This window comes from Mobula birostris, chromosome 9 (genome assembly GCF_030028105.1).
Source record: "Mobula birostris isolate sMobBir1 chromosome 9, sMobBir1.hap1, whole genome shotgun sequence".
NCBI lineage: Eukaryota > Metazoa > Chordata > Chondrichthyes > Myliobatiformes > Myliobatidae > Mobula > Mobula birostris.
Genome location: NC_092378.1, coordinates 6,762,023 through 6,771,560, shown reverse-complemented (window position 1 = coordinate 6,771,560; position 9,538 = coordinate 6,762,023).

Here is a 9,538-nt window from a genome sequence, read left to right as displayed (position 1 = left end):
CGGCATTTCAAGTGAACACACAACTCACTTATTTTCATTGTCATATCCTGGCCTTTGGTGGTAACTGCTTCGTTTTCTCTGACAAAACATAGAATGCTGGAAGTATGTAGCGGGTCAAGTAACATCTATAGAGGTTAAGAACATAAGAAATAGGAACAGAAGTAGACCATCTGGTCCATCGAGCCTGCTCCACCATTTAATAAGATCATGGCTGATCTGGCCATGGGCTCAACTCCACCTACCTGCCTTTTTTCCATAACCCTTAATTCCCCTACTATGCAAAAGGAGCAGGTTAATTGAGATGGTAGTGAGGAAGGCTAATGCAATGTTAACAACAGGAATTCTGCAGATGCTGGAAATTCAAGCAACACACATCAAAGTTGCTGGTGAACGCAGCAGGCCAGGCAGCATCTCTAGGAAGAGGTGCAGTCGACGTTTCAGGCCGAGACCCTTCGTCAGGACTAACTGAAGGAAGAGTGAGTAAGGGATTTGAAAGTTGGAGGGGGAGGGGGAGATCCAAAATGATAGGAGAAGACAGGAGGGGGAGGGATGGAGCCAAGAGCTGGACAGGTGATAGACAAAAGGGATACGAGAAGATCATGGGACAGGAGGTCTGGGAAGAAAGACAAGGGGGGAGGACCCAGAGGATGGGCAAGGGGTATATTCAGAGGGACAGAGGGAGAAAAAGGAGAGTGAGAGAAAGAATGTGTGTATAAAAATAAGTAACAGATGGGGTACGAGGGGGAGGTGGGGCATTAGCGGAAGTTAGAGAAGTCTATGTTTCCGCTGCATCTGCTCTCAGGATGAGGCTTTTCATTCTAGGATGAGGGAGATGTCTTCCTTTTTTAAAGAAAGGGGCTTCCCTTCCTCCACTATCAACTCTGCTCTTAAACGCATCTCCCCCATTTCACGTACATCTGCTCTCACTCCATCCTCCCGCCATCCCAAATAGGGTTCCCCTGGTCCTCACCTACCACCCCACCAGCCTCCGGGTCCAACATATTATTCTCCGTAACTTCCGCCACCTCCAACCGGATCCCACCACTAAGCACATCTTTCCCTCCCCACCTCTCTCTGCATTCCACAGGGATCGCTCCCTACGCGGCTCCCTTGTCCATTCGTCCCCCCCATCCCTCCCCACTGATCTCCCTCCCGGCACTTATCCGTGTAAGTGGAACAAGTGCTACACATGCCCTTACACTTCCTCCCTTACCACCATTCAGGGCCCCAAACAGTCCTTCCAGGTGAGGCAACACTTCACCTGTGAGTCGGCTGGGGTGATATACTGCGTCCGGTGCTCCCGATGTGGCCTTCTATATATTGGCGAGACCTGACACAGACTGGGAGATCGTTTTGCTGAACACCTACGCTCTGTCCGCCAGAGAAAGCAGGATCTCCCAGTGGCCACACATTTTATTCCACATCCCATTCCCATTCTGACATGTCTATCCACGGCCTCCTCTACTGTAAAGATGAAGCCACACTCAGGTTGGAGGAACAACACCTTATATTCCGTCTGGGTAGCCTCCAACCTGATGGCGTGAACATCGACTTCTTTAACTTCTGTTAATGCCCCACCTCCCCCTTGTACCCCATCCATTATTTATTTATATACACACATTCTTTCTCTCACTCTCCTTTTTCTCCCTCTGTCCCTCTGCATATATCCCTTGCCCATCCTCTGGGTCCCCCCCACCCCGTCTTTCTTCCCGGACCTCCTGTCCCATGATCCTCTCGTATCCCTTTTGTCTATCACCTGTCCAGCTCTTGGCTCCATCCCTCCCCCTCCTGTCTTCTCCTATCATTTCGGATCTCCCCCTCCCCCTCCAACTTTCAAATCCCTTACTCACTCTTCCTTCAGTTAGTCCTGACGAAGGGTCTCGGCCTGAAACGTCGACTGCACCTCTTCCTACAGATGCTGCCTGGCCTGCTGTGTTCACCAGCAACTTTGATGTGTGTTGCTAATGCAATGTTATATAGCTTTTGTTGGATTCATTAGGTCCCAACTTTCTACACTAGCCTATCATAGAGTCATAGAGCGGTACAGCACAGAAACAGGCCAAGATGCTAAAAACCATTTAAACTGCTACTCCAATAACCTGCAGTGATATCATAGCCCTCCATATCTCTACTATCCATGTACCTATCCAAACTTCTCTTAAACGTTGAATTCCGGTTTGCATGCACCACTTGTGCTGGCAGCTCATTCCATACTCTCATGACCCTCTGAGTGAAGAGGTTTCCCCCCATGTTCCCTTTAAAATTCTCACCTTTCACCCTTAACCCATGACCTCTGGTTGTAGTCCCACCCAACCTCAGTGCAAAAAGCCTGCTTGCATTTACCCTATCTATACCACTCATAATTTTGTACACCTCTATCAAATCTCCTCTCAATCTTCTACGTTATAAAGACTACAGTCCTAACCTATTTAACCTTTCCTCAGAACTAGGGTCCCCTGGCAACATCCCTGTAAATCTTCTCTGCACTCTTTCAAACTTGTTTACATCTTTCTATGGGACCATGTGCGACCTTGTGAAAGGCCTTGCTAAAACTCAAGTAGACAACATCCACCGCACTACCATCCTCTATCTTTAAATTACCTCTTCAAAAAACTCAACAAGGTTCATTAAACATGCATTTCCACATACAGAGCCATGTTAACTCCTCCTAACCAGACTCTGTTTACCCAAATACCGTTAGAGCTTGTAACTCAGAATTCCCTCCAGCAACTTCCCCACTACTAATGTCGGGCCGACCGCCTGTAGTTCTCTGGCCTGTACTTGTTATCCCTTTTAAACAACAGAAAAATATTTAGCACCTTCCAGTCTTAAGGCAATTCATCCATGGCTACCGATGAAGCAAATATTTCTGCGAGAGCCTCCACAATTTTTTCTCTAGCCTCTCACAAAGTCCAAGTATTTTTCCATCTTAATGAGCTGTATTACCTCCTCTCTGGTAATGTGTGTACTCTCGATCCATCTCCCCTTACTTCTCTTATCTCTTGAGCAACCATGATTTTTTTCCTTAGTAAACACCGAGGAGAAATATTTGTTAAAAACCCCACCTATCTCCTGTGGTTCGAGACATAAGAGGCCCTGATGATCTCTGTGAGTACCTACTCTCTCCCTAACCTCCCTCTAACTCTTAGTGCGAGAATCTCTTGGGAGTTTCCTTAAACTTTCCTGCCAGACCCATCCCTTACCCTCTCCTTGTCCTCCTGATTTTGCTCTTAAGAATATTCAAATCTTTTTATAGCCATTGAGGGATCCACTCAATCCCATCCACCTAAACCTGATGTATACTTCCTCTATTTTCTTAATCAGAGCTTCAATACCTCTCGTCAACCAAGGTTCCCTAAACTTGCCAGGTTTACCCTTCACCCTAACAGGAACATATTGCTCTTAGGCTCTTGATAAAACATTTTTAAAAGCCTCTCACTTGCTATTTATTCCTTTCCCTTCAGCAAGGCTCTCCCAACTGACCTGTGCTAGATCCTGCCTAATCCCCCCAAATTAGTCCTGCAATAGTTTGGTACCTTAACCTGCCCTGTAGACCTGTCGGATCCTTTTCCATAACTGTTAAAACTAATAGAATTATGGTCACTAGAGCTAAAGTGCTCCCTGACTGTCACTTTAGTTAACTGCCCTACCTCTTTCCATAAGAGGAGGTTCAATACTGCATTTCCTCAAGTTGGGCCCTCTATAGATTGACTCAAAAGTTCAAAGTTCAAAGTACATTTATTATGAAAGTATGCATGCATTATACAACCTTAAGATTTGTCTCCTTACAGGTAGCCACAAAGCAAGAAATGCAAAAGAACCCACTGACAGAAAAGAAGACCAACAAACCCCCAATATTCAGAGAGGGCAAAAAAACTCGGGAAACCTTCCGGACATATTTCACAAATTCCACCTTGTCCCAGCTTTAACTATTCTGAGTGGTCCAGTCAATACCAGGAAACATAAATAAATCCCTATTATTCTTACAACCATGAGCAAGTGGCAGTATCTACACACCTGCTATCATGCCTGGGGCAGCTATATCCTGGAGGACTGATCTGCCAGTCTTGCCTTTCTCGCAGAATGTTTCTGAGTCCTCAGAGTCAATGCATGCTCTTAAGTTTGTTCGCCTCAAGCATTGAAATAAATGTAGTTCACTGAATATTTGTTTCCCTGCTTTTACTGTGCCCCTATCTGTCCTGATTACCAGACTTGCTTTCCCATGATTTGTTCCTGTTCAGAGATCTGGCCCCCTAACCCCACCAGTCTAGTTTAAACCTCCATGTAACACTAACCAATTTCCCTGCAAGGATATTGGTCCTTCTCTGATTCAACTGCAACCCATCCCTCTTGAACAGATTACATCTAACCTAGGAGAGATCCCATTAGAACAAGAACTTGAATCCCTGCCCCCACATCAGGTCCCCAGCTGCAAATTCATCAGGCCTTTCCTTCTACTTTTGACCTCACTAGGTCACGGCACCAGGAGTAACCCAGAGATCACTACACTCAAGGTCCTGCTTCCTAACTTATTACCTAAGTCCCTATACTTATTCTGCAGAACCTGAGATACCCTAGGACAAAACACACCATCTTGGCGTTTCTTCTGTGGCCTCAGGGTCTCCTGTCTGACCCCTCATGATGAAGTGTCCTATCACCTTTCTCTTCTGAGCCTCAAAGCTGTCAAAGTGATAGAGACCTGACTACTGCTAATCACCCCTGAAAGAATATTATCACCCCCCCCCCCCAGAAGACTCCTATACCTGTTAATGAGGGGACAGGACACGAGGCAATCCTCCACTGACTTCATACTCACCTCAGTTTTCCTGATAGTCACCCATTATATGGAGCCTATTCCTTGGGTGTGACCATCTCAATAAAAGTCTCAACTATGAAGCTTTATCTATGAAATTTTATCCCCCCCTTGTTCAATCCCTTCCTACCTATGTTCGTGACACTTCTCACGCTCTTAAACTTTTCGATGATTTTAAGTTCCCTGGCCCCCACCGCTTTATTTTCACCATGGATGTCCAGTCCCTATATACTTCCATCCCCCATCAGGAAGGTCTCAAAGCTCTCCGCTTCTTTTTGGATTCCAGACCTAACCAGTTCCCCTCTACCACCACTCTGCTCCGTCTAGTGGAATTAGTCTTTACTCTTAATAATTTCTCCTTTGGCTCCTCCCACTTCCTCCAAACTAAAGGTGTAGCTATGGGCACCCGTATGGGTCCTAGCTATGCCTGCCTTTTTGTTGGCTTTGTGTTACAATCTATGTTCCAAACCTGTTCTGGTATCTGTCCCCCACTTTTCCTTCACTACATCGACGACTGCATTGGCGCTGCTTCCTGCACACATGCTGAGCTCGTTGACTTCATTAACTTTGCCTCCAACTTTCACCCTGCCCTCAAGTTTACCTGGTCCATTTCCGACACCTCCCCCCACTTTCTAGATCTTTCTGTCTCTATCTCTGGAGACAGCTTATCCACTGATGTCTACTATAAGCCTACTGACTCTCACAGCTATCTGGACTATTCCTCTTCTCACCCTGTCTCTTGCAAAAATGCCATCCCCTTCTCGCAATTCCTCCGTCTCCGCTGCATCTGCTCTCAGGATGAGGCTTTTCATTCCAGGACGAGGGAGATGTCCTCCTTTTTTAAAGAAAGGGGCTTCCCTTCCTCCACCATCAACTCTGATCTCAAATGCATCTCCCCCATTTCACGCACATCTGCTCTCACTCCATCCTCCCGTCACCCCACTAGGCATAGGGTTCTCCTGGTCCTCACCCACCAGTCTCCGGGTCCAACATATTATTCTCCGTAACTTCCGCCACCTCCAACGGGATCCCACCACGAAGCACATCTTTCCCTCCCTCCCCCCCCCGCTTTCGGCAGGGATCGCTCCCTACGCGACTCTCTTGTCCATTCGTCCCCCCCATCCCTCCCCACTGATCTCCCTCCTGGCGCTTATCTGTGTAAGCGGAACAAGTGCTACACATGCCCTTACACTTCCTCCCTTACCACCATTCAGGGCCCCAAACAGTCCTTCCAGGTGAGGCAACACTTCACCTGTGAGTCAGCTGGGGTGATATACTGAGTCCGGTGCTCCCGATGTGGCCTTCTATATATTGGTGAGACCTGACGCAGACTGGGAGATCGTTTTGCTGAACACTTATGCTCTGTCCGCGAGAGAAAGCAGGATCTCCCAGTGGCCACACATTTTAATTCCACATCCCATTCCCATTCCGATATGTCTATCCACGGCCTCCTCTACTGTAAAGATGAAGCCACACTCAGGTTGGAGGAACAACACCTTATATTCCATCTGGGTAGCCTCCAACCTGATGGCATGAACATTGACTTCTCTAACTTCCACTAATGCCCCACTTCCCCCTCGTACCCCATCCATTATTTATTTATATACACACATTCTTTCTCTCTCTCTCCTTTTTCTCCCTCTGTCCCTCTCACTATACCCCTTACCCATCTCTGGGTTTTTTCCCCCCTCCCCCTTTTCCTTCTCCCTGGGCCTCCTGTCCCATGATCCTCTCATAACCCTTTTGTCAATCACCTGTCCAGCTCTTGGCAACATCCCTCCCCCTCTTGTCTTCTCCTATCATTTTGGATCTCCCTCTCCCCCTCCCACTTTCAAATCTCTTACTATCTCTTCCTTCAGTTAGTCTTGACGAAGGGTCTCAGCCCAAAATGTCGACTGTACCTCTTCCTAGAGATGCTGCCTGGCCTGCTGCGTTTACCAGCAACTTTGATGTGTGTTGGAACAATGAAGCTCTCTGTTTCCCAGATAGTCCTGCAGAGTTGCTTGACCCTCTGTGTCAGGAACTGGCTGCACTTCCCGTAGCTGTAGTCATCAGGGAGTATGTGAGGTCTCTGTAATAAAGGTAACTATCAATAACCTCATTATTATAATTATCACTATTGAAAATTATCTGGGCTGAAGTTTGTATAACCCAACAAAATGGAAATGATGTTTTAATTTAACATAGAAACATAGAAAACCTACACCACAATACAGGCCCTTCGGCCCACAATGCTGTGCCGAACATGTACTTACTTTAGAAATTACCTAGGGTTACCCATAGCCCTCTATTTTTCTAAGCTCCATGTACTTATCCAAGAGTCGCTTAAAAGACCCTATTGTATCCGCCTCCACCACCATCACCGGCAGCCCATTCCATGCACTCACCACTCTCAGCGTAAAAAACTTACCCCTGACATCTCCTCTGTACCTTCTCCCAAGCACCTTAAAATTGTGCCTTCTTGTGTTAGCCATTTCAGCCCTGGGAAAAAGCCTCTGACTATCCACATGATCAATGCTTATCATCATCTTATACACCTCTATCAGAACTGAGCACAGTACTCCAAGTGGGGTCTGAACAGTGTCCTATATCGCTGCAACATTATCTCTCGGCTCCTAAACTCAATCCCATGATTAATGCAGGCCAATGTACTGCAGGCTTTCTTAACCACAGAGTCAATCTGCACAGCAGTCTTGAGTGTCCTATGGGCTCGGACCCCAAGATCCCCCTGATCCTCTACACTGCCAAAAGTTTTACCTGTATTCATAGTTGATCCACCAAAATGAACTTATCTGGGTTGAACTCTATCTGTCACTCCTCAGCTCATTTTGCATTGTATCGATGTCCCACTGTAACCTCTGATACCCCTCCACCCACTATCCACAACACCCCCAAACTTTGTATCATCAGCAAATTTACTAACCCATCACTCCACTTCCTCATCCAGGTCATTTATAAAAATCACGAAGAGAAGGGGTCCCAGAACAGATCCCTGAGGCCCCCAACCACTGGTCACCAACCTCCATGCAGAATATGACCCATCTACAACCACTTTTTGCCTTCTGTGGCCAAGCCAATTCTAGATCCACAAAGCAACATCCCCTTGGATCCCATGCCTCCTTACTTTCTCAATAAGCCTGGCATGGGGTACCTTATCAAATGCCTTGCTGAAATCCATGAACACTACATCTACTGCTCTACCTTTATCAATGTGTTTAGTCACATTCTCAAAAAATTCAATCAGGTTCGTAACGCATAACCTGCCTTTGACAAAGCCATGCTGACTATTCCTAATCATATTGTGCTTCTCCAAATGTTTATAAATCCCGTCTCTCAGGATCTTTTCCATCAACTTACCAACCACTGAACTAAGACTCACTGGTGTATAATTTCCTGGGCTATATCTACTCCCTTTCTTGAATAATGGAACAATGTCAGCAACCTTCCAATCGTCCAGAACCTCCCCCATCCTCATTAATGATGCGAGGATCATTGCCAGAGGCTCAGCAATCTCCTCCCTCACCTCCCACAGTAGCCTGGGGTATATCTCATCAGGTCCCAGTGACTTATCCAACTTGACGCTTTCCAAATGCTCCAGCACATCCTCTTTCTTAATATCTATATGCTCAAGCTTTTCAATCCGCTGTGAATCATCCCTACAATCACCAATATCTTTTTCCGTAGTGAATACTGAAGCAAAGTATTCATTAAGTACTTCTGCTAACACCTCCGGTTCCATACACACTTTTTCACTGTCACACTTGATTGGTCCTATTCTCTCATATCTTTTCCTCTTGCTCTTCACATACTGGTAGAATGCCTTGGGGTTTTCTTTAATCCTGCTCGCCAAGGCCTTCTCATGGTCCCTTCTGACTCTCCTAATTTCATTCCTAAACTCCTTCCCGCTAGCCTTATAATCTTCGAGATCTCTGTCATCACCTAGTTTTTTGAAACTTTCATAAGCTTTTCTTCTTGACTAGATTTTCAACAGCCTTTTTACACACTGGTTCTTGTACCCTACCTTTCCTGCTCTGTCTCATTGGAACGTACCTATGCAGAACGCCATGCATATATCCCCTGAAAATTTGCCACATTTCTGCCATACATTTCCCTGAGAACATTTGTTCCCAATTTATGCTTTCAAGTTCCTGCCTAATAGTTCATATTTCTCCTTACTCCAATTAAATGCTTTCCTAACTTGTCTGTTCCTATCCCTCTCCAATACTATGGTAAGGGAGATAGAATTGTGATCACTATCTCCAAAATGCTCTCCCGCTGAGAGACCTGACACCTGATCAGGTAATTTCCCAATACCAAATCAAGTACAGCCTCTCTTCATGTAGGCTTATCTACATATTGTGTCAGGAAACCTTCCTGAACACACCTAACAAACTCCACCCCATCTAAACCCCTTGGTCTAGGGAGATGCCAATCAATATTTGGGAAATTAAAATCTCCCACCAACCCTGTTATTATTGGGCGGTTTATAAAAAATACCCAGTAGAGTTATTGACCCCTTCCTGTTTCTAACTACTTCTACCCACATACAGTCCCTCTATGACTTCCTCCTTTTCTGCAGCCATGACACTATCTCCGATTAGCAACTCTTTTTCCTCCCTCCCTGTCCTTTCTGAAAATTCTAAAGCCTGGCACCCTAAGTAACCATTCCTGCCCTTGAACCATTCACGTCTCTGTAACGGCCACAACATCATACCTCCAAGTACT